The sequence below is a fragment of the Equus przewalskii genome, chromosome 19 (genome assembly GCF_037783145.1).
Source record: "Equus przewalskii isolate Varuska chromosome 19, EquPr2, whole genome shotgun sequence".
Lineage (NCBI taxonomy): Eukaryota > Metazoa > Chordata > Mammalia > Perissodactyla > Equidae > Equus > Equus przewalskii.
Window position 1 is genome coordinate 16,145,100 of NC_091849.1, and position 26,952 is coordinate 16,172,051.

General features: G+C 40.8%; 1 protein-coding gene across 9 annotated transcripts in view; it reads right to left on the reverse strand.

The window, feature by feature from the left end:
• The window catches only part of ATXN1 (ataxin 1), a 384,333-nt gene that overhangs the window by 347,772 nt on the left and 9,609 nt on the right, over positions 1 to 26,952 (reverse strand). The gene's annotated exons all lie outside the window — the stretch shown is intronic.

Sequence of the window (26,952 nt, forward strand, 5' to 3'; positions counted from 1 at the left end):
ATATAAACATTTATGTAAGCTTCTTAGAAATAAAGGAGAATTCTACTAAGGATTAAAAGTCAGTGCCACGATTTATAAATTATTTCAACTAAAAATTCTAAACTTTGAATTCTTTAAAGTTATTTTTCAATAAAAGGGGTCATTCCTTCCAGAGACAGAGTGGCGCAATATATTATCTTTCCTTCCTTCTTTAAGATCTCTGGGGGCATTTTCACTTTATAAAAAAGATATTGTGATCCTTTAAAAGGCAATCTATCCTTATGCAGTTAACACGAGTTCAATTACACACAGTCAGCTTACACAAAACTTATCACTACAAATCCACTAGAAAAAGTAAGCTACAATTATTACTTAATCCCAAAAGAAGGACCAAGAGACAAAACTCAAATACAGTCTTTTATAGATAAAATAAAATTGTGTTATGTATCATCCCTTTAGTTAAACCTTTTATTTATAAATCTAGCAAATTTCCCTGCGTAGGCTCAATTTCCTTAAGCTTTTCTGGACAAATTCCCTGCATTCAACAGAATAAGTTCCAACGTTTAGTCAGAAAAGAGGCTCTGGAACATTAAGATAATTACACAATTTTAACTTCTAAGTATATATTTTTTAAAATTAATAACATAGTGTACTTCCTTGCTTAGAAGGAAATTTAAATTACAAAGAATCTGACTTTCAAACTTCCTGAACCTCAAAGCCATTAAAAAAATAGCCCACAAGCTAAGCAGCTTCACTAAACAGTGTAACATTTTTATAATATGAAAGATTCTGGCTATCTTGTAATTTCAAATTCGTGTTCATTTTTCCTCCACTGTGATTTTTAGCATAAAACTAAAGCATGTTGATTCTGGTACAAATCATAAAAGAGACTGAGGAGAGTTCAAAGCAACCTCAAGCATGATGACTTCACGTTCAAAGGATTTTTCTCATGTTAATAACATTTAAATCCTTGCCTCTGTCTGACTCACACGCTTCAGACTGGAAGGACAGCCAAAAATCAGTGACTCCAGCCAGGTGAGGCAAGAACTTCATTGTCCTAAGCACCGAGTGAACGGCATTCCCTTTCAACAGGACAGGCTAAATATGGACAACTTCACACGAAACTGAAACAGGCGAGGAGGAAAAACAAAATTACTAGTCCCAATTCTTCAGTAGGAATCTAGAGAAAATTCACAAAATCTCAGCAAGTGCTTGAGGCATCTTTTTGATTAATGGGAATTCCAAAGTCCTGAGGCTTTCAGAGTCTGCGAGCATCAAAGTTTTCTCTCAAGTATGTGTGGTAACGAAGGAGCTGTAACATCTTTCACGACAATGGCCTCTAACCAAATCAAGTGTTCAGTGCTGGGAGACAATACAGTTTACTCCACCCACCACAGCCAGAGCAAGCATCTCCAGGAATAGGGTTAAAATAGCCTTCGGAGCTCTCTATTTTCAACCCCCCTCTGACAAAACAATTCTGATGGGGCCATCGATGGGAGAGACAGGGTTGTATGTGGACGGGCAGTACTCTGTCTTAAGGCTGATTACAGTACTTTTCCACCAAGGTCTGGACCCAGGTGTTATTCCCAGTTTCACCAGAGAAAGACAGGAAGTGGAGAAGTCCAGACCAATGTGGGGTTCCCTAATAAACACAACTCATTTTTCTAAGTCCAACCTGTTAATAAATTATGGTCCATTTTAGGGAAAGAAGGTCAGATGACTGAAAATAATTACTTATTTAAGTTGTGAAGAAGGAAAGTGGCTATATAGTTTTCTACCACAATCTCTTGGATCATTAAAATGAAAAACACATTCATTTCTTTTTGCTTTAAACGGTATGTCTTGCTTGTATCTGTTGGACGTTGGACTCCTTCTCTAGAGCCTTCTTAAGTATGAAAGCTGAGTTTTCTGTTTATTCAGGTTTCCAGAACTGCTATTTATTACCCCGCTACTGCATGTTTTCATTCCAGAGGAGTGTGATTGTTAATCTGTTATTGCAAGTTTCTTAAGGAGTCAAAACAGCCAGAGAAAAGCATGAACTACACACAGCAAAGAGGCTAGAAAATGTCTCGGCAACATGGAAATGACTCATTGCCTAAAGATACGGAGGCTTAAGAAACACCCTCCACTCAATGCCTGGTAAATTTGTTCAGATGAAATAAAAAAAAAAAAAAAAAAACAGCTCAGTCCACTTTTCAAATCAGAAACCAAAGTCAGAAAAACATCTTGGTTGAAATATCCTGTGAAAAACAGTTACAAACTATTTTTCTTCCTTTCCAGAGTTAAGGAGGTCAATTAACACTTGCACTCAGGGGACATATCTGGCTAGTACCTACTCCCACATTCTCTCCTCCAACAATATTCATGCCCAGATAAGGGAGAGAATCATCTTCAGACGAGTTTACTACACTTATCCCAACGTTTTTCTGTACCATTTTAAAAAAGAAGAAAAAAGCATCAAAGTGAAGCCTAAGCATTTCTAAGAGAAAAGACACAATAAATACAGACCTTTTTGATCAATTCAGATCCAAGGACACAAGGAGCAAATGCACACAGGCAGGAATGATTGGTAAATATTTGCTAAATAAAGGCAGCTGATATTTCTCTACCCTCTTGACCCCTTGTCCTCTGAGTCCCCCTTCCCACAATATCCTCGTACATTTTCCTTTGGGTTGTAACCTGAAACTTAATCACTGGATTAAGATGAAACACTAGGAAAGAGCTTCTTACACTCTAGGAACTATAAAAAGTTAGGGGGGTTCCCACCAATATTAAAAGAGATTTTAATATATACCTTAGTGTCACTGCTAAACTGGACCAGAAAACATCCAAGTTCACAGAGCTCGTCTTTGAGGACGATGCCAACTATCATTTTTAAATTCAAATCACGAGGACCTCTTGAACTCGATTATGTAGGACACAGAATAATTTCTTAGCAGGGTCCTCTTTCAGGTGGATTTCCCAAGAGTTCGAGCCATATGGAGCCTAATTAGACAGTGAATATACGCCTTCCTGGTCTGAACGAGAATGACAAATAATATTTCAAAAGCTATTTCCTCCAGAAAGTAAGAACAGTTTGAAAAAATAGTGGTTTATTACTAAAAATTCTTCTCAATTATGAAGTCACTGCTGTGACGTTTTAATATGTACAAAGATGGTTACAAACATAAATAAGTGGCCAAATTCTCCTTCACCTCTCTCCCTCCTTGCCTGCCTCCCTTCCTCTCTCCTTCTCTAGTAAATTAAGATCAGAGAGTTTAAAATCTTGCCTAATTCTTTCAAATTTTTCAAGTATCAGTGAAATCATAAATAGATGCCTTAAATATGATAAAAGAACCATGAATTTTGGATCTGGATATTAGGAAAGAGGAATAAATGAAATGTACAAATAATTCCAAAGTAAGACTTGATGCTGAAAATTTCAACAACCATATATAACAATTATCTTAAATACCAAAAAAAGAAAAACTATGCGTTCAGAGAGGACATCTAATGTGAATAAGAAAACAAGCCTGAACCATAAACTTGTAAAAACAAATACAGTTTTAAGTCTCTTATGTAAAAATTTGAAAAATTTTTGAAAAATCTGAAAAAATTCAAATGATCAATAAATTACCTAACGAATAGACTGACAGCTTATATATTTATATTATAATTATATATTATTATATAAAGCATGCAAATAGGGACTGCTAAAGTGCTTTCTTACGTACTCTTTTTCTTTTTTATGTACTCTTAACATTTATTAGTCTGTGATATTGTTTATATTACTTTTTACGATAGAAAATCTTTTTTCACAGGCAAATTACTAATATCAACTCAGATGTGAACATGAATTCAGACTAGGAAAGGATCAAAATTAACAAAATTTCTGGCCAGTGAAAGTGAAAACTTCATCATATAGACCGTTTCCTCCATTCACCAAGCAGCGAAGCCATTGGCCACAAAAAAAACTTAAAGCAACCTGAAACTGTTCATTCCTTCACTCATTCGACACATGTTTATTTACCACAGACTACGTTCAAATGATGAAGCTGCAAGGGAAAATGTAGAGGTCACTGAGTCTAGACCCTCATTTTACCTGAGAAGCTCTGAGGATTAGAGAGATCAAATGCCTTGAGCATGACGAGCTCATTAGAGAAAGGAGAGCAGGTGCCCCCCGTCCCTGCTCCTTGCTCTTTCTGCCTCACTGCCCTGGATGCTGAGAGGCAGCAAGAGCTTCCAGTCACATGGAGGCTGACTGAGAAACAAGACGTCGGAGTAACAAAACACAGCAATAAATGACATGATAAAATGAGCTGTGTTCACAAGTACTCAAGAATAGAGGGCAGTATGGGGGCAGATTAGCTTGGCCTGAAATAGCTGGGGAAACCTTTCTGTCCTGGAGAAGAGGAGGCTCACGCTGGACATTCATGGTGGGGCAGAACATGGCTAGGTGAAGGCAGAGGCGTTAGGGAATATGCGGAAGCCTGGCGGTCAGAAATAAACACGATATGGACAGGCAAAGACTGAGACCTAGGGCAGACATCAGGTTTTGTCCATAGTGTCTACAACCCTAGTTCTGCCTCTCACCAACCCCACTACCACCACCTCCCATAGGCCTGGCATCTTACCCTACACGCTACACAAACAAATCAGAAAACCCCAAGGAGAACACCTAGCATTTACTAAGTGCCAAGTGCTCTTCTAGACGTCTTCCATATATTGACTTATTTAATCCTCACACTGCATATAATCGCCACTTTTCAGATGACGAAACTAAAGCACAGAGAGGTGAAGTGACTTGGCCAAGCTAGTAAATGGTAGGGCTCGTATTTAATCACAGGAGATATCAAAATTCCGGTATACCCAACCACAACAGACCACATGGGCACAACCTTCCAACACGTGTAAAGAGCAGCTTTGAAACAGCTGGGCCCACCTTTCCCCATCACCCAGTCTTTATTCCTTCCAGTTCTCCCAACAATTCAGTCCTAATTGCTAAGGATTCTTAAGGCTGCTGTCACACCTCGAGGGCTACTTCCAAAAGTCCATGAGAGCTGATCTAAATGGATGGTTTCTTAGATACCTCAGCAATCCAGACACGGTGGAAAACTGAGAAACCCTGAGTGAGGCCCTTAAACAGACTGATGGCTGCCATCTGGCACCCGAGAACAGATTTTAAAAACATCCTCCATTGCCATACAAAGTATCTGGCCCCAGAGTTTGTTATCAGCAGAACCAGGATTAAAAGTTATGACCTCTGTCTTTTCTCTCTCTCACTCTTACTCTCCCAAGGTGTATATTGGTGTATGTTTCTATTTTTTAGCAAAGCAGCCAAAGAGAAACATCAAAAGGAGCCTTCCAGTAGGGTTAGCAGTAAATGAATAGCGTCTGGACGGAGAGAGCAAAGAGAAAGTGAGTCTCAGATATTGTGCTAAATCTATAAGCTTTCTCTGGCTTTTCTTTGAAAGGTGCTCTCCCCTAAACTTGGAGCTGTGGCTTATATATTTACTCATCCCAAACACCATCTGAGACTCCGGAGGCAGGCTTTCAGTAACATTGAAAGCTCATAATCTTTCATTCAAATTTTAGGTCATTCAGCTTGTAGGACCTATGCCCTTTTTACAACAATGTAACTTAAATGAGGAGATGACTGTAAGGGCTTGACCAGGTCGATGTGGTTTAGCGCGCTAAGGTCATGTGGTTTAGCGCCGTTTTGCAGTCTAGCTAACTAACCCTGTGGAGCCCTCAGAGTTGGGGGCACCTATCAGCGACTGGTTTACTGAGATCCCACAGCCTCATATGACCATTGGGAGGTCTGGGTGTCACCAACTAAAAAGTCCCCCTTTTGATTATCAATCGCAATGATTGTATTTTATTTTCTCCTCGGGATCCTGGTCCTCCCAAGTGAGCCCTGACACACCAGGAAGGGGAAACAGGCCCTCTGAACATAATCACACGGAGTTTTTAAGGACCCAACGCTTAGTAGTGTTTTTGGCACATTAAATGTTGATTACTTTTCTTCCTTTCTCCCTAAATGAATGAAAAACCATTTAGATCATTCTCAGGAGTAGCAACAGACTAAAAAGAAATACACTTTTTAAATGAGTAAGAACTTGGAATTTCCTTTATAAAATAAAATTAAATGTCTTTGCATATTAAATGAAATTTGTCACTGCTTGATTACAATTTAAATTATAACATTCGAAATTTAAAAATCCCTTCACAGGTAGAACTTACAGAAAAAGATGGATGAACACAAAGCTTTCTGGAGTGAAAGGGTAAAACTATATATATATATTTTTTTAATTCTACAAAATACAGTAAGAGTATTACAAGAAAACCCCCCACCTGTCTTAAGAGCCAGGTCCCAAGATTTTCTGTTAACAATACCCCACACGAGGCTTGCAGTCATGCCTACTGCTCTTTTCTGATAAAATTTTTCTTCTAGTTCTCCTTTTGTTTTGAACTTCAGTTACTGCCTTCCCACTGGCTATACACAGCCACACATATCTTTCAAATGCTAATTGAAGCATAGAGAAGTTAAACATGATTTATTCAAGGTCAAATCTCAAGTCAGTGGAAAAGCCATAAATACAGCCTCTGGGCTGCTGAGCGTTCCGGGTGCTGAGCCATACTGCATGGCAAAGTTTTGACTTCTGATTGTTGTTTTTCCAAAGTCCCTTGGGTATTTAAAAGCAGCTCATGTTGACAAGATAGAAGGAAGACGCTTTTAACAAATTTCATTAACATTGCACAACTTCACATCCTTGGACCTATCACATATGCCAATTAGTTTTTAACATATGCATTTAAAACTCCCTTTAAGACACCATATAACTGACTCGAATACACATGAATGGGACACGGTTTAGCAGCCTACAATATTCCCTATTTTTTCCCATTAAATGCAGCCGAATCACAATGCACACAGGAAGCAGTGTGTGCAAAAAGAACTGCCCTGCATTTAAGACCCACAGTACACCCCATTTGAAGATAAGACCCGCATGAAGAGTGCCTGGGAAGAAAGAGAAGATTCTGGGAGTGCAAGATGTAAGGAGAAAAACATCAAGTACTGAGCTGCACTGAGAAACGAGGGCGCCAGGGCTGTCATAAAAAAACATTCACAAGCATGCAGATTAAACAGATAACAAGAGGGGTTTTTTTTTCTTTTTTATAAAAAAGGGAGGTCATTCCTCTTGCTTTCAGGACCTTAAAAAATAAACCAGAGCGGCCAAAGGCTGGGAGGCTGACCCCTGGTGAAGACAGCCCAGAGCACATAATTCAGTTTCTTAAAACCAGGAGAAACCAAATCTGAGGGAGTGGTTTTACTTAGCTTTCTGCGACCACACTCCAAGACTACTTGATCGAACAAATGGGCATTTTCTCCTGGCATCTCTACATCATGAAAAAACTCACTTGCCATTTAATTTTTATCTAATCGTCTTGGCTGTTTTTTGTCTGCCTCTTTCTCCCGTCTACCCCCACCCCACCTACACTGGCATTCTCTGTGGTCAAAGAATCTGTTTCAGTATTAGTGTTCAATATAACAAATGTCAAGTAAACACTCGACACATTTCCTGTGCTATTTAAAGCATCCTAAGCAATTATTTGCCCTAAAGTATTAAACTATAAATTTTCTTAGCTGCTGCCAATTATTATAGTAATAGCTGTCACAGAACAGTGCTTAGAATACTTAAATGAAACTTTTAAATCAGCTATGCTCTTAGGCTACCAGGCTTTGCCAAGATTTTTCTAGTTTCCATATTTTTACCAGCATGTTTTTGAGACAATGGACAAAACTGCAAAGTGTCATATTTAGCTTTTTTTTTCATATTTGAAGCTTAATAGGTACATCAGTATCTTTCAATGTAGATTTTTTTTCTAAGCAAAAAGATAAGAGATAGAAGGTACAGATAGACACAGACACTGCCATCTCATTACTATACTGCTTATTATCACAGGCCAAAAACATGACCACTGAAATATCACTATATTTGATAAAGCTCCAAATCATATAGTTGGTCATAAAAGAGTCCCTGAACATTAGTTCTATAAAGAGTGCGTATGATATTTATGCACACAAACGCACACAGCACTAGAAGACTATTAATCAATACACACAGACAGATGCAAATGCGTATGTGCCGATGACTACAGACAGATATACACACATGCTTATAAGCAATTTTATGTTTAGCCAGACGTGGTTCTTTTTAATCTTTTAAAATTTACTACATATTTTTGTAATTACATGGGAGTAACTTAAAAGTAACATGATTCTAAATCCTTAATAGCTAAGACTGCATTAAATTGCCATCTCCCCCTACAGAATTGTATGGTCCTTGAAAAAATTTTCATGCAGCAGAGCACATTTACGAACCAAAAACAGAAACTCTTTGCTTATTTTTTTAAATGTAGTTAATTATGAGAATATATTTTCCAACTGATGAAAGAATTATATTATCCCCACTCGGCCAGAACCCATTTTGATTTTTACATAATGTACCAGGTATTACTACTTGCTGAAAGATTGCACTGAAGCATTGAGGGACAACAAGGTTATATTATGTTAACATGTTCCACTCAATGGTCTCTGATTGTGTTACGAAGTGCCCTCGCATTGGTTACCAAAAATGTATCGCTATTTTAAGAGTCACACTATTAAGGAAACACATGTCTGCAGAGCTAATATTTGTGAATTATAACCCGACAAACTTTTTAGAGATCTGTCAGCACAGTCACATTAAATCACCCCCCCAGGGTGGTCTGTCTCTGACAATCCCTCCACGGCACGCTTTGCTTGGGAGGAGATGCGTCATTTGAATACACCAAAGAAATTCTCACCTCACTAAGAATCCCCAGCTCTAGGCATGGTACTTTGGCCTGAACACCACAGCAGAGAACACTCTCCCTAACCTTTCTATAGGAGTCTGACTCAGTTCCTCTTTCTGCTCCACGATGACGAGAACAAAGGGGGAAGAAGTAAAAGAGATGACAGAGCAGGGAAGAGAGACGAGAAAAAGGAAGGAAAACAAAATAATCATCTGGCTGGGATGCGTATTTGTGCACTTTTGTTAAAAATATTTTAAAACATCATTTTTCTTTAGTGGTTACTTCTGAGATGGGAAGAAAGTGATGGGATGGGGAGGGCCCCACATAGACATCAAATTTGTGATAATTTTTAAATTTGGAGGGAGAGTTACTTGAGTGCTCACTGAATCCTTATTCTTTATCATTTACCTTAGTTTGTGACTATGCTTTTGTACATACTCAATATTTATAAAAATAATTTTGCAAGTCCCACAGTGACATGGGTTGTAGGCAATAAAGTACAGTTAGTTAAGAGCGAAGGGTCTGAAGTTAAAGTGGTATGAGTTGAATCCCAGTTCCATCAATTACTAGCTCTGTGACCTTGGGCAAGCTACTAACCCAGTTACCTTATCTGTGAAGTGGAGATAATAACTACCTATCTAGGTTTACTGGGAGGATTAAGTGATTAGCACAGTGACTGACACATCCTAAATCCTCAATATGCCAGCCAGTTATTATTATTATTGAAAGAATAGGTTCTCTGGCCAATGACCTTTCTCAAGTGTGTACACTGTTTCTTATGTTTTTGATCATGCTTCTGGTAAATAAATTTGTTAACTGAATGATTTCTTGAACAAAGATATCAACAATCAAGTGCAGTGTTTTTAACCGAAATTCCGTTATTTCGCTGTCTAAAAGACGCCCAAACGAATGACAGAAACAAATTTAACAGTCACACAAGAAAAGGGTGAAGAACTTGGGTATCCAGGCTCCGTTTTCAGAGGAGTCTACTTAACGTTAGCAATGTTAGCTGTCTCAGATAGGAGAAGACCAATCCAGCATTAACGTTAAAGTTCAAAGGCATCTACCATTCACTTTTATGTGTATTCAGAGTTCACGAAATATGTTAAATCCTAATATCTGACGCTGACAAAGAAAACAACTAGCAAAATCCACTTATTCCTTTTTAACAGCTGTCCCCTCAAGCAATACTGAAAAGGAAATCAAGGATTAATTTGCTTGAAGCCACAGGCCACAACTTAGTCAGCTTCTTGTTCCCTCCTAGCATAGTGCCTTGCACGTAGTAGGTTTACAAGAAATGAGCAAAATTGAGTTGAATATAAAGTGAGGAGGTTGTACAAAAAGATGTGTACAGTCCTTTAGATACCATGAATAACCAACTGCCTAAATGATCAAAATATTAAATTGTAAATTTCATGAATGACAAACTGCCTAAATCATCAGACTATCACTGATTATAGTTTATTTCATAGTTAAACTCAAGGGTTCACTGCTACCTTAATAATAAAATGTATCGAAGATATTCCTCCTTCCTTAATTTCAATCAATGTAAGCATGGTCAATCCACAGCTCTGAATTTCAGTGTTTCATTCTATTATCATTGGATTAAGACTATGTCTAGGCTTTAAGTTTCTAGAAGCATAAAGAAACTGGCGACTCTTGAGAAACACATATGTTTTGGAGCCAAAGGAATGAAATTAAGACATTTCCTTTTTTTCTTTTTCTTTTAATAATTCCTAATCTCCCTTTGGCATATTTATTGAGCATCAGTTGTTATTTAACACAAAGGTTCTCCTGGGAGAAAGAAAATCAACCTAAAAAGAAGAGTTTTCCAGAAATAAAAAGAGATAGTTCCAATAGAAAAATATCAGAGAGGAATAATCTTAATATTATATAGCAACTAAAACCTTATCAACAAAAAATATATTTTTAAAGTCATACTACAGTTGTAGAATTGGCCAATACTGAACATATTTGATGAGATATGGATTTTTGGTAAGAACAAAGAAAAGTCCAAGTTGAAGGATTAAGTTTCTCTCAAAATCAGTCACTCACATGTCTGTACCTACGTCACAAAGTGTTTATGAGTCTGATCTGATGTATATTCCAGGCATCAACCCGCTTCCAAGGAGCAGAAACTCCTCAAGTGCCACCTTCCGAACTGAAATAGATTCATCCACATTTTACGTGCCTACGAACAGCTCTTAAAAGCTATCAGCAAAGGTTATTTGTAGGTAGAGAAGCAAAAGACATAAAGATTTCAAAGTCAAAATGTAATGCGCTTTAATTTTTTCTGAGGCACACTCTAAGAGAAAAATGTTCATCAGAGAGAAAAGCAAGACCATTCCTCCTTCAAAGAAACTGGCAAATGCAGAATGAATGCACAAAACACCTGGACCTGCCTTCCTGTTTCCTTGCCAGTAACTTTTTTTAAAATATAAGATTAGCTAAAAGACAAACAAACGTTCAGAGCGATGAAATACACACAGTCACATTGATACACTCTCACAAAAGAGAGCAAAGCCGATGCTATTTAAATATCCTGAAATATTTTCCTAACCGTGCACAGATGGAAGTACAGACTTTTCTGCCAACCGCCTGGTTCAGAAACTTTGCTCTATTTTTAATTATTTGGTTCAGAGGACCCGTTTGTGATTAACTTCTGTGTTGGACGGCGAAGCAAGTAAAGTTCCTGACCCACAGCAAAGAACACTGAGAGAAGCTTAATTATTCTTAAACAGCTAGTGTAATATTGTAAACCATGTGTAGGGACAATGAGTTTGTCAAGGAGCTGTTGATGGCGACTGCCATTTGAAGCTGTAGAGTGTATGAGGAAAACAGAAAAATGCAGGAGGTCTTTAGGAAGTGGCAACAAAATGAAGTTCTCGATCACAAATGCATTTTTGTCTTTGAGGAGCAGCAATGGAGTAAGAAATGGAGAGGAAGAAATTAATAGTGTTGTAAGGACTAATCTCATTAGCACTAGAAGTTTCAGTTTTGACTGGGATCGGTGAATGGAATGCCAAAGCTTTAAGCACAGGAAGTGGACTCAGATGCAAGGAGAAGTTGGTCAGGAAACTCAAACCATAGAATTCAGAATCACACACTAGAACTGCTGAGCCAGATAAAAATCCCAGAAGAGAAGCAGAAAGAGAAACAGGGGTCTGGCAAGAAGACAGAAAAGATGGTCAAGGTAAGAATAAGCAGGTTGGAACTGTTTTATATGTTTAAGAGCTGTGTATTTTTTTCAGAGCTGTTCCCAAATAGAAAACAATAAACCCAAGCAGTGAATCAGCAGAAAAACAGAAAGGAAATAAAATATAAGGCACCCAGTTAAGAACCTTGAAGGAGGGGGAAGGCGAAAACCTAACAGACGTTTATTCCTAGAGAAGTTTTCTTCTGAGCCACACCTCTAAACTTGAAGACGTTCTGTATTTAAGTCCTTGATGGACCTGGAAAACCTCAGATTCTACTGAACCATAGGCCACAGAGAGCCAAAATGTTTCAGGAGTAATCATTATTTGCTAAAAATTACATTTGCAATGATTCCAGGATCAATGCCAGAATCGTCTGGGAATTGCAAAAAACAAAACAAGCAGCACCTAACTTCTCCTTGAGAAGTGCAGAAACGGGGAATAAAAACAGAATACCCTTGGCGTGGGGGTCCTACTTCTGAAGTTCAGCTTCTTAAACCACTGACATTGGCTACTAGCTTTTGACTGGATTGGCTGACATGGCAAGACCCTTAAAACAACACGTCCATATTTGTGGGCAATTATGAGATTTCAATAAGTGTAAGCAATTCAGGGGGCCACCATGAGGAGAAGAAAAAAGGTGATCTGTTCCAGAAAGTCCAAAATAAAGCTGACTCCTATTTATACATATTCATATTCCTCCTTCTCTACTACGCAAACAGGTAAAGTACATGTACGAGTACGTGTGTCGGCAAGAGACTAGAATTTGAAAAAAAACCCAATTAAACAAAAAGCACATCTATGACTGAATTATTTATAGTTGCAAATGGTTTCATAATATCAACCTAGTCTTATTACTACGGGCCACAGGCCGTGGCTTAGAAATGTTTTTATTTCATTTAGAAATGTTTCTGTTTGCTATAACAATAGCCACCATGCTGGGATGGGATTTGACCTGTGTCTTTGTCTATAAAACAATCCTATAAGATATGTAAACATGAATTCAATTTTCTTTAAGTCAAGGAAAGCAAAAATATGGTTGTCAGAACAAGAACGGCTTTCTGTGGGAATTTCTAGTTAAATGAAAGCTATTCAACTTGAATCAATTGCTGTATCCTTTCTCCAATACACAGCAGATTTATACTTCAGAAGGTTTTTGACAGAGAACAAAATGTTACTGAAATATCTCTTCCATTCCTTTTGTCCTACATAACATTCCATGGGCTGAACTCCCAACAAGGGGCATATATTTGTCAGCTTCTGTTTGCTCTTGCTCTGTTCTGGTTTGACTTTGTTGCAAATTTTCGGTTTTGACCCTTTCCTGACACAAATCAATACACACCTTTTGGTTTTGTTACAACTTGTAATAAAAAAAATTACATTTTTATTCTGTGCCATTGGTAAGCACCTGTAACTTTTTGAAATAAGCCCTGCTATGTAAATCCGTGATAGAACCTTTTTTTATATCTGCTTATGTAAACACTAGCAATCCAGAGAGAAAATTATTCCAACCCAACAATCCACACATTCCTACACAAAACCAATCACTTGAGTATTTAAAAGCTAGATCTGTGGGGAGAGACAGGCCAGAACGAGCAGGAACAAGTCTGTGCAAGATGAATTTATCCTCTGCTGCCTTTACTCCAGGTCATCCCAGGACTATGCCTGTGGGCAAACGCCAAGATGGAAAGAATGGATTGGTGCCTGTTTTCTAGCATATCTATGTAAAGACTGACAAGAGCTGAAGAGGGAGTTGCTGCTCTGAAAGTGACAAAAGGTGTACAGCTGCAAGCTGATCAAGTAGAATATTCAACATTGTCCTGGCCATTTAATGACTAAGCCTGAGCCAGCTGAAAATCAGTCGGAAACAGATTTCAGACAACGGGAGAGCTAAACCACTGGTTCTCAGGGGTGAAGTCCAAGAGGAGGTCTCTGAAGCTGGGTGTCATCCTTTAGGGTGGCCCAGAATAAAATGGTGACGCATTATGCCTCCTGGAGAGTTCATATACACTTTGAACGGCAAAGACACCAAGTCCCGTGGACTTCCAACGAAGATCTTGGGGCAAGAGGAGATGTCCACCAGCACTCTCTGTGACCTGTTAGAGAGAAACATTCTTAGCTACTCCATCAGCAAGCAAAACTCCCCCGCCAGGCTGTATCACTTGACGCCTAGGAGAAAGCTACAAAGAGACTGCAGGGGGACACCTAAAAGAGAGATGGCCTTTGTCTCCTTTGCAGGATCACTAACAGGCTTCCACAAATAAAACCTGGCTTCACTAAAGTCTAAAAGTGAATCAGATTCTAAATATTTCTGAAACTAACAGCATGGTCGTCAGCCACGCACTCTTACTTCTGCAAATACGGAAAAGGCTTCATAATTATTATACATGCTTCTGGCATCAAGAGACGGATGGTATTTTTACTAAAAGATTAACCACTAGATGTCACAGAGCAGCAGATACTCATCATGGAAGAGACCCAATGTCCTGCACTGGTTCTCTCCAGCCCAGGAGGCATAAATCTGCTTCCCAGGTGTCTGGGTAAGCTTCCTCTATCCTCTTCTGTGGCATCCAGCAGACAGACGTGGGACCCACAGATATGAAACGAGCTGACTGTAATACCTTCCCATCCACATAGGAGAGAACTTCTCAGAGAAGATGGCATCAGATTTCAAGATTCCATATACAAGATCAATATGATTTCCTGGTGTTTTTAACTTCGCTGACACTGGTGCATTACAGCTCTAGAAACTCAACTTTAAAGGTACAGTGGCTGCAAAAGGAAAAACGCTCTAGCTATCTGTCAAGTTTAGGCTTAGACATCATGAAAACACCTAACATCTAAATTTATAATGAAATGTTTCAAGGGGTAACGAGGGATTCAAGGGGCTGGACTCCTCCGTTTCCTCGCCTTTCTAGCTCAAAATTGTTCTATTGCGCCACTTCAATTAAGCAAAGTCGTGTCTTTTCAGACTGCACAGTGCTGGGATATCTTGGCGATGGAGAAGAGAGCTGAACTGCAGGTCAGAAAACCAGGGTTACAGCACAGGACGCATGTGTCCGAGCCACTGGAAGCTAACCAGTCAGCCTCTTAGGTTCTAGAAAATGAGCAGGATACTCTCTGCTCAAGGAGTCATGACTAGCCAGAGAAACGATTTATCCAAGGCACTCTGAATTCTGGGATGTGCTATTATCAGCTGAGGTAGACCATGACACACCAGCCACGGCACATGATCTGGATGACTGTGGTTTTTAAGGCTGTATTTACTAAATCAGAGGCTCAGACTGCAAAACACCCCCAAGAGAAAAGGGTAGTTTTGACTAGTGCTACACAAGAAACAGGAAAACACAGAACTTTCATCCCACTGAAGTCTTTGAAGAGCCTGCACATTTAAAATGGGAAAGTTAAAAAAAAAAAGGTGTTTTTTTTTTTAAGGAAATCGCTTCCTGAGACTTCAGAGCAAAGAGTAAAAAGTGCACCAGTTAAGAGACAGAAACTCTGAGATTAGTCAAGTCACCAAATGTTCTCTGCACAGCAGAAGAGCAAACAGCTCGTGTTTGTTCATTTCCATAGATTAACAACCCTCTCTCCAGGACTTAAAGATGATATGAACTGTGACTTCCAGAGTTTTGTTTGGAGAAGGCTCATAGACTACTACTGGTAAGACCCATGTTTCAAGGTCACACTCAAAAATATTTTTCTTCATTTTAACATTGCTTCTTACTCACATCGGCCTCTTCTAATCTCTAGCATGACTGAAATGGATCTAAAGCTTGCCGGGAGGGGAAAAACAGAAAGTAGGCTTCCTCCTCTTGTATCTGTTTACACAGATTGTTAAAATAGTACTGTTCAATTGGATGACACTGAGATGGCAAAAAAATACGACGTGTTCCTTCTGAAGAGTAGAAAAAGGTACAAAGGGTTACGGAGGCTTCAACAGAACAGGAAAGCCAAAAGAAAACACCAAAATTTGGGTTTAGATGTTATCACCAAATTTCCTTCAAACTCAAGAGAAAGCAAGGTTTTATGGAAGGAGACTTTTAAATAAACAACCAGATCATCTTTTCTCCTGCTAATAAAGTAATAGATAAACTTGTCTCATGGGCCTATGACCACTTATAAAAGAAAAAAAGAACTGCTAATCTTATGGGAAGTGTCAGATCAGCAATCAAAGGGAAACACTGTTTTCCCAACTCCTTATATAAAGCTCATCTCTAAAAAAAAATCCATAACTTGGGGCCATACTTCTCAGTGGTCCAGTTTGCAGTGACCGAGGCAGCTGCAGAGGGGAACTGGAAATGGAGCACTGAAAAGGGAAAGAGTCATCAAAACAAAATTCACCCAAAGACCTTGCTGCCCCCACCTGGAACCTGCCAGAACAGAGCAAGGTAGAAAAGGCTTTGGGGCATGCCCCCTGTGGGGGCACTGCAGCGGGCGAAGGGCCCAGGCCTCAGTTGCTAATGCCAGGCTCCCCTTTTCCATATTCTATCAGGAACATATAGTCAAGGACCACAAATGGACACCCCTCTACCTGGAAAAGGTGTCCTCACCTACCACCAACATGGTAACTTCTAGACCAACTCACATGCAAGAAAGAGATGGATGGCCACCTGGCCAGTCAACACAAAGGGGCCCAGACACCATGGTCAGAGTGCCTGCCCACCCCATCAGTCCCATTCCTCATGGGCAGGTTGCCCAGAAGAGGGTTTCAGGGTTCCTCTGTCCATGCAGTGCCTTCACCTCAACTTGACCAACCTTGCTTCCTGGCACTCCAGAACTAATCTCTTCCAGATAAAACAATCTCCTTGGGATAAGTATTTTACTAGAACTTTAACCTGAGTTGGAGCGCGAGCTTGCAAGAGCGCTTAAGGGAGACTGATCAAGGCCAGAGAACAGATGTTAGGCAGGTGAATCTCAAATTCATCATTCAATCCACATAACAGCTGTGTTTCTAAGAATCCTCATGTAACCAAAGTCCAGTAGGAACTTTTTCAATATGAAGAAAGATGGTTTTAGGCATTCAAAAACAAAGCAAGTTTTTCCTACGTTGAATTTCAATAATAATAGTGTTTTGTGTGGTTACAAGCATAGTACTATAAAAATTAAATATCACTGACCAAATCCAGCATCCTATTCCACATAGCTTTTGTTTTGGAAAATTCATCACTGGGCCTTTCTTTATCTTTTCTTTCTCCTTAACACGGCCTTCTTACATATTTTTGTCATCTCTATCACCCATTGTTGTGAGGCACAAAGCTACTCAAACAAACAGACGCCATAGCTTTTCCACCACTGTGCTCCACCAGGCCAAATGCTGGTTCCAGACCACAATGATGCATGTCATGGTCTATATTAAGTGATGCAATCACATCCAATTTGTATCATAAAAATTCACATTGTAGGGGAAATGACCATATTTATTGCAGGCCTACTAGATGCCAAATGCCAAAAATGGAAGGAAAATAAAAGAGTCCTTGCTGTCACTGAGCTGGGAAAAGGAGTCACAAAGTGCTGGGAAGAACAGGGTGCTCTGGGAGTCCCAAACAGGCAGCACATAACCTAGACCCAGGCTCCTTGAGAAAGGACTTTAAGCTGAGATTTTAAGAAGGAACGAAAGTTAGCCAGACAGATGAGGGGGGCATTGGACAAGGAAGGGGAGCAGCAGGACTAAAAGCTGGAATATAAGAGAAAGCAAGGCACTTCCAAGGAGGAAATGCTAAGACTAAAGTGAGAAAGAAGGGGACAACGGATGAGTGATAGGGCCCCAGAGATAAGCAAGGTCCCCAAGACCTGCTGAGCCAGGTCAAGGATTCTGGACTTTATCCCAAGAGTCATAAAACAACAGAGAAGAGGGGTGAAGGAAAACAGCAATTCGAACAGATATCTAAAGGTAAGAAATGTCCATTTAGGCTTCAGAAAGGAAAATGGGTGGGGGGGGGGGGCGGCCTGGTGGCGCAGCGGTTAAGTTCACACTGTCTGCTTTGGTGGCCAGGGATTTGCTGGTTCGGATCCCAAGTGCAGACCTACGCACCCGCTTGTCGAGCCATGCTGTGGTAGGCATCCCACATATAAAGTAGAGGAAGATGGGCACGGATGTTAGCTCAGGGCCAGTCTTCCTCAGCAAAAAGAGGAGGATTGGCAGCAGATGTTAGCTCAGGGCTAATCTTCCTCAAACAAAAAGAAAGGAAAATTGGTTGGACCAGAACAAGAGTGCATCTCGAGAGGCCCTTCAGGAGGGACAGCACATCCCAAGCCACCCCAGCCCAGCAGAGCCACGATCTCACGTTTAGACCTTGAGACTAGACTTTCCCAAAGCCCAATAACTAGGAAACTGCTCCCAACCTCCTACCCAGAGAGCTCTCTCCAGGGAACAGCTGCAACAGGAAGGAAGCAGGGCAGCAGCCTGCCTCTCTAGTCCAACAAGGATGAAATCATACCCAAGGAGCCCATTCTGCAGCAGGGTGGCCTGGAGGACTAAAGGAGGGGAAGGTGTGAAGACCCCAACCCAGGATCCTTGGAAAACGGTGTGACTTCACCAGGCCTCAAACTCCTGACTGATCTCTCCAGGCCCAAGTGGGGGAGGCTGCCAGGCCTCCAGCGCGGTTCCCATGGCAGGGCTCCCCGAGAGAAACATGGGTCAGCAGCAAAGGGCAGGGAACCCCAAAGGCGGGCAGAGGAGACCTGACTGCTAGGAAACTGGCCCAGGGTGGATAAAGGTCAAGGAGTGAAGAGCAGGTGGGAAGAGAAGAGGAAAGGGGGCCCTTGGCAGGAGAAAGCACTAGGGTTTCAACAGGGAACAGTTCCCACGGGGAGCCGTGGGCAGATGAGAACGACAACTATTCCCAGCAAAGCCGAGCTGTCGGCCGGCCTGGTGCAGGATGTGAGCTCAGTAATCTCTCTTCTTCCTTCCAGGTTGGCCCTGAGTACGATCACAGAAGAAAAGAGAGACAGATCATATAAAAACTTGAACTTTCACACAACAAAAAGTAACATAATCAAAATAAAAAGAAAGCAGACTGCGTAAACAGTTGCAGCAAATATGACTTAAAAAAAATCAATATCTAGAACACGTAAAGAGCTCATACACATAAATGAGAAAATAGCAAGACTCTCATTTGCTAATTGTGTAAAAGAAAATTAGTAAATAAACATATATGGAAATTGTTCTATCTCTGAGTGGGATCAAAGGAATGCAAATTTTAAAACCAAGAAGGCTATTAAATTAGCCAAAAAATAGTAAGTCCCACTATTAATCAGGCTGAAGCAAGATACATCTATACATCATTAGTAACAATATAAATTAGCACAGGCCTTTTAGAAAGCAATTTGGAGCAAGGCCCCTCTATGGGAGCAACATGCCTTCTGATGTGACTGTATCCTAATTAAACACTTAGTATACAAAGATATTCACCACAGCTTTATAATATTCAACAATTAGACACAACTCAAATATCCACATACAATACAAAACTTAAATTAGGATAAAACAACTTGATGGAATATTATATAATCCTTGCAAATGACAATTGTAAAGTCTAGGTTGCAAACAAGAATGTTTATGCTAAATGGAAAAAGCAAAGCTAAAAAAAGACCTATGTTAAACTGTCAAGAACCAGAAGATGACACATAAAAGTGAGTATGATTTATGGACTGGGATGGTGGAATCAAAGGGGACTTTTGCTTTTACTGGTTTTTTTTTATTGTTTTAACGGACAGGTACCAGATGTCTGCAATGTAATATTTCTATCAATCATCGAGTAGGGAACACTGTCTCCTGTGGAGCGGATCAACCTGCGGAGAATGTCATGCCCAGAACCATGGAGGGAGTCTAGGCCTTCCCAAGTTTCACAGGTTCATTTGGGATTCAAACTCCGCCCACGAGGGCTCTGAGAGGCTCCTCCTACCCTGAGTACCCCAAAGGCACAGCGCTTTCCTTCGCTCTTTTCTTCCCACCTCTTGAACACTATGCCTTGCCCTTGTTTCTTTTCTATTTATTATGTATTGAGATCCTATCATATGCAAGATATAGTGAATAGTCATTTGACCCTCCCAACAACCTTGAAAGACAGGTGTTGCCATCATCCCATTTTACAGATGAAGAAACTGAGGATCACCGATTTAAGAAAGGTGGCCTGGGTCACACACCTAAGGAGCCAGAGCCAAACTTGCGATCTCCATCTCCCTGTCTTCAAGGCCCTCACTCTCAACCACTGTAAGTGCTGCCTCTTCCCTTCCTCTCTGCCTATAAAACAAGCCAAAGAAGACAAAACACTCCTAAACGTCACCTCTTCTGTTCGCACTAGTTACCTAAAGAAACTATTCAAATTGCAATGAATCAAGAGACATCAGTGTGAACTACTTATACATTAACCAATGAGACGAGCTAATGCTGCAGACACAGTAAGTGGAGAAGCTGATGCAGAGGAGAAAAGGAATTACCTCGAGACTCAAATCTGTACCTGCAGATAAAACCAAATGACATCAAAAGAATTTCTACTTGCAAATTAAAAGCAGAATATGACCCTCGATGCTAACAGCAAAGGAGAGCCGCGCTTCTGCGCCCTCCTCGCAGAAAACAATTCCACGATCATTAGCTGAAAGATCCTTTCCAGTGACAACGCATCGACTCCAGAAGTGGATGTTGTTTGGGGCATGGTAGCAAGGACAGTAAAAAGGAGCAGAGGAAGTATTAAGGTATGAAACTAATATAGATGGGGTAATGAATGATTTTAGGCACCACTTAAGACTTACTCTATAAATAATGACACAATAATAGCTAAAAACGTAAATTCTAATTAAATACAAAACCTAACAAAGTCAAACAAGAGCAAATGATGTTTGACAGAGCAAAGGTCTTGCGGGAGGCTGGGAGGAAGAATTACAATAAAATCTATTCACAGACCTGGACAGGGTTAGACCGAAGGGGCCTGAGAGATCATTTCTTTCAATGATCGTTTCTCCATTTTTTTGAAGATGGGGAAACTGAGGCCCAGCAAGATAGAGTGAGCAGCCCAAGTCACCCCGCAGCAGGGCAAGAAACAGATAACTCAGTTTCCAGACTCCCATTGCAACTGCTTTCCCCCATCCCACACTCACTCTGCAGAATCCCAGAGAGCTCTTCCACTTCAAATTGAATTTTTAAAAAAGCATTGAACACTGGATACATATTAAATTCCTCTTTAATAATTTTCAAATGCACAGGGGCACCTTTAAAAACGAAGCCCGGTTTTGATTTCTTTCGGAAAATTGCACACCGTTCAGTGTTTAACCTCGTAGTGAGTGAAATATTAACAGGCCATATAATGGTTTCAGTGTTCCTTCAGTAAAGCTAAACAGAATTTGAAAAACATATCCCCCAGGCCTACAGTGGTGTTTCTGGAGCACACATTAAACTCAACGCTCGGCTCAACAAGCCCATCACTGTTAAGTAACTCATCAGAAAATAAAGAGGGAATTACCAAAGGGGAATTGCCAAGCAATTAGTTCTCTGAAGCAGATGACATACAACTGTTGTGGGGAGGAGCTTCTCGGTTAGTCATATGTCAGCGTCAGAGCCTCCTAATCTGTAAATAAAAATGCATCACATATGATTACAGCTGGGATGGAGGCTGGGCCGGCCAGGCTGGCGCGCCGAGCGTAAATCCTGCAAGTCCTCTTCTGTTCCGTGTGCCTGTAAAGGGAGAGACTTGCTTCTGAAGACATTAAAAAAAAATCCTTGGGAATTTTCATTCAACATTAGAAAGACAAACTGGCCTTCTGGAAGCAGACTAAGAGAAAAACGATCTTTCTTTTCCATCAGTTTGGCACGAGATTCATTAACATTCATCCACTGGGCCAGTGAAGGACAGAACAGGAGAGACAAGGAGGGTCAGGGACGGGAGGGGATACGAGATCTGAGCTTTCTGGTGGCCACTTTGGCTCAAGTGTGACCTCCTTTCATGGCACATTTTGTTCACAGGGTGGCCGCCAGGGCTACCCCACCACCTACAAACTGGAGAGATAAATAGCTCCTATCTGCCAAATCTTGCAAGCTAAGCAATGACCCAGTGAAGCTCTCTGAAGAGTCAAAAGTTCATCACCTCCCTGGGACGCCTGATGTCCAACAACTTTTGGAGCCCAACTTAAGCCAATCCCTGAAACACAGATAAGCATACTGCTGCCGTCATCATTTTCTTCCATTAATAATTACTGAAAGTGCACAGGAATCTCAAGCAGGTATGAGGAAGCGTGAAAGGAAGGAAGAAAACACCACAAAGACAGCCTGTATGGGACTCTGGACAGACAGGCGAGCATCACGCAGGAAGACTCATCGCCCATGATCCCTTCTCTGAGCCTGACCTCTGAGAGTATCTGCACCTCTGTTACGGTTCTTTAAATATTACTCCTGGGCTCGCGTGGCCTCTGGACTCCACTGTAAGCTTCTTAAGGACAGGGCTCAGGGCTTGAGAGAAAATGCACAGCAGCAGTTAAGAGTACAGGCTGAGGTCCAAGCATGACTCTACCACTTAACAGCTGGGCAACCCTGAGCAAGCTCCGTATCTTCTCTGTGTCTCAGTTTCCCATCTGTGAAATGGAGCTAATAATAGTGTCTACCTCAGAGGACTGCAGTGAGGCTTAAATGAGAAAGAAAGTATCAACCAATGACCATCTCTATATTTCTTTTTTTTTTTTTGAGGAAGATTAGCCCTGAGCTAACATCAGCTGCCAATCCTCTTTCTGCTGAGGTAGACTGGCCCTGAGCTAACATCCGTGCCCATCTTCCTCTACTTTATATGTGGGATGCCTACCACAGCATGGCTCGACAAGCCGTGTGTAGGTCCGCACCTGGGATCTGAACCAGCGAACCCTGGGCTGCCGAAGTGGAATGTGGGAACTTCAGTGCTGCGCCACCCGGCCGGCCCCTCTCTATTTCTTTTAGGGCCTAGCTGGCACAATGCCCCTCACACATTAGATCTTGATTAAATGTCTGCAGACAGAGTGATCTGCCCCGCTGGAGCTCTCTTCTCCATCCCTATCACTCCTGTCCTAAACTTCTCATCTTTTAGGAAAGGCAGGTAAGTCACGCCCTCATCCTGGGCCATTTTGGGGAATACAGACAGCCCATCTAAATAATGCAGAAAAAAAAATAAGCAAAAAGCCCTTAAATTATCCTCAAATTTTCTCTAATTATATTAAAACAGACTGCCCGATAACAGCAATGTAACCAGGTTAACTTCCAGCCCTCCGCTTCACTTTGAGCTATATAGTCTTAGGACCTTTCTCCCCAGAGCCAAGGCTCACAAATTCTATACCACTTTATTTTCTATAATGTATAAATGGGAAGCCAAATTGTTCAGAAAGCTGTGGCTAATAGCTGGATACACACACACACACGTCACATTTCAAAGAGTACACGTAAAGCCTCTAAAGTTACAAAACACAAGGATATTAATGTGATTTATCAAAGTACAGTGAATGAATTGCCACAAATGAACAACTGCTCCAGAGTCAAGTAGACAGCACAATGTGATTTACGCACATCACGTGAGCAGAATAAATCAGCAGTGGAAAAGATCAAAGGAAACGCTGAAATTGTTGTTAATATGTGCTGGGCTTCACTGAAAATCTTCTTAATAAAACTGTTTAGAGGAAAATAGAGGGATCATTTGTTTAAATGAAAAGAGATCCTGCATGCACTGAATTTCAAAAGCAGCATTCATTTTCACACACACACATATTAGATTTAGCTAAAATTAGCTCAAGTTTCTATTTTTTTACAGGTCTTAAAGGAATAAAGGTTTCAACAAGATTTCATTGAGCTGAAGTTCAGCACGGAGTTTCCAAGATGCCTGAGCACGTAGGGAAGACCCCTTTCACCCACCCATGCATCATCCCAGCTTCTCCACCAGCCCTCCCTTCACTCCGGGTCTTAAAGAGGAGCATCCAAAGGCTGTGCCACCCCAACGTCCCAGCTCCTCTCTGCTGCCTCCACTGCATTACCTTCTCTCTACATGCTCTACGTGAGCTGACATCATCGCTGAAATACAGTCACCTCCTCCTGCCTGTCAAACTTTCTGCCAGGCACAAGAACCCAACTCCCCATTTCTAAGACCATTTTCATGCCAATCATTCCTCCAAATCTATCTCCAGACCTGACCTCTCAGCAATTTTATTCCCACACTCTCTACTGTCTGCCAGACTCCAGCAACTCAGATGTCCACCGCACCTGCGCTTCAGCCGAAACGGCCTCATTGGCTACATACCGTGCTCTTCCTTGCCACGTCTCAGCCACTTGAATGGTCTTCCTCCCGCTCTATCCATCTCTTTCCACAGAAATGCTAACCAGCCTTCAGCGTTCAACTCAAACGATCCCTCCCCCTCCAAGTCTTTTCTCAGCATCCTACTCAGCATCATTCTTCGGAATTCCTTCTGTGCTAGAACTTGCCCCAGTAAGTACAACCTACCCCCTTCTGCTTTCCATTGGTTATTTCAGAGCACCTCTTCTTTCCCCCACCTGTCCGTGATGAATATAACCTCCTTCTGGTAGCACTTACTCACTTTCAATTCCCATAGTACTGTGGTAGTAGTTTAAAAAATACATAGTGAATAAATGAATGAATCATTTCTTTACACAGACAGCACCTGTGAACAAGTTAGGTCATAATTTGCTATAGCTGAGTCATATTTATAAAATAAGTAGAACCAGAAATAATTGTAATTTAGGTTTTAATTTAAAAATAAAAAACCTTAATGAATATAACAGAGTACAATATGAATGACACTGTTTCTCTGCCCACATTTAGGTATCAATTGTGAGGGCTGTAACGAGGCCATTATTTATGCCAAATGTTTAGATAATGCTATAAGTTTCCTTTAAGTGCAATCATAGAAAATATCAGCTGCTTAAAATTCAAGGTGACTCCGCACTACTTTGTCAGTAATATGCGTACTTACAAGACACTCAGACTTGCTTAACATACTATAAAAATCTAGACCTCTTCTCAATAAGCTACACATATTGCCCAAGAGATATGACTTCTGTTTTTTGGTAAGGAAGATTGGCCCTGAACTAACATCTGTGCCAATCTTCCTCTATTTTGTATGTGGGATGCCATCTCAGCATGGCTTTATGAGAGGTGTGTAGGTCCGCGCCCAGGATCCGAACCCGCAAACCCTGGGCTGCCGATGCGAAGCACGCAAACTTAACCAGTATGCCACTGGGCTGGCCCCTAAAGACATGACTTCTTACTGCCTGTTTTTTCACAACAAAATTCTTGAGATATTTCTGTTCTAACAAATGATTCTCTTAAACATCACAGGTTAAAAAAAATCTGCATGTATATTAACCACATAGTCAATTAAACTACTTTCCCCAAAACATAAATTTGAGGATTTTCTGCGAAGCATCTAACTGTTAAAATGGATAACACCCTTAAAAGATAAAGTAGCAATAAGAGATGGTAGTCCTTTCCATTCACCTGACGCTTGTAGACCTGAAGAGGTTTACTTTTGCATGTAACTCTGGAGTTACTCTATTTTCTTCTAAAGAACACCTCCCTAACCCAAAGCCAATAAAATGCAAAGGATGCAGTCCCGTATTTCACAAAGATACAATGTTTGTGATAACCTCCTGCCTCATTCCACATAGGACTTTCCTGACTACCGTTTCTGAGGCACAGTACCCTCATCATTCAGGTTTTTGTTTTCACTCAGACCACCAATAACCTCATTTATGCATGCACCTCATTGGTTCCCATCTTACAACAACATAAAAACAACACATATGCATCCTTTCTCAGTAAGAGAGCAGGACGAACCCAAAATGCAGAAAAGTAAATAAAAGGCTCATTTGCTCTGCAGAGCGGCAGATGTCTACAGAGTTGGTCCAAAGACCAAGGTACGGGTATATTTACTTGCTCCAAGTTGTGTATGGTCCAGGAGCAACCATCACAAAACAAGAACACTACAATTACCCTGTCAAGAGATAAGTTTCATGATCACAGTGATAGCTTATGTCCATGGATCACAGACCACAGGCCAGGCACTGTCCAGTGTATGTGTATGATTCCAGTCCATCCTCCCAGCAGCCCTGGGAGAAAGTTCTAATAGCATCTCCATCTTACACATGAAGAAACTGAGGCATAGGAAGGTTATAGGATTGCCCAAGGTCACAGAGGTAGCTTTAGATTTTAAATCCAGACAGGCTGGTTCCACAACCCCATGCCCTTATCTCGATGACACAAGATTTACATATAACTTAAACACTGCATCTTGGGTGTGAAGAGGCAGCTCTTTATTTAAAGAAATCTGGTGAATCACGTTTAAAATGAACATTTTGGTAAAGCAAATATCTACTTCTTAACAAATTAGTTCAAAATCCAGATTTTTGTATGTGAGATTTGATAAAAGTGGACTGTGCGTCTCACCAAGTAAGGAAATAAAACAGGACCTGGGAAGAGCTGCCCGGATGTGGAAATCAGTATGGTTCCAAGAGACCATGAAGGTTCATTTTGATTCAGTAGGTCTAGGGTGGAGCCCCAAATTCTTTTCTCTTTTTTTACCCTCTCCCGGTGATTCTGGGGCCCTGCTAGCCTTAGGAACCTCTGAACAAGTCTCTTTCCACAGCTTGGGGCAGAACGACTCCCAAGACAAATAAAAAGAGGGGATCTATTTCACGATCTCCTTTGGTTGCGTACACCAGTATTCCCAAACCCTGACTGCCCCAACTTGTATCTAATTTCTATTTCTCCCGACTTCAGTTAGGCAGTATCCTCTTGTCCTCTCTTCAACAAAGAAGCATGAGTCATCAACCCTGCATACACCCTGTGCCTGCATGACTCTCCAGGCCAGAAAAACTTACTGTACATGAAGAAATCAGGAAGTTGTAAAATCCAACCAGACACAAAGCAATTCAAGATTCAACAAATACTGGTTGCCACTGAACAAACAGGCCTCTGTCTCCCGACACATGTGTCATACTACA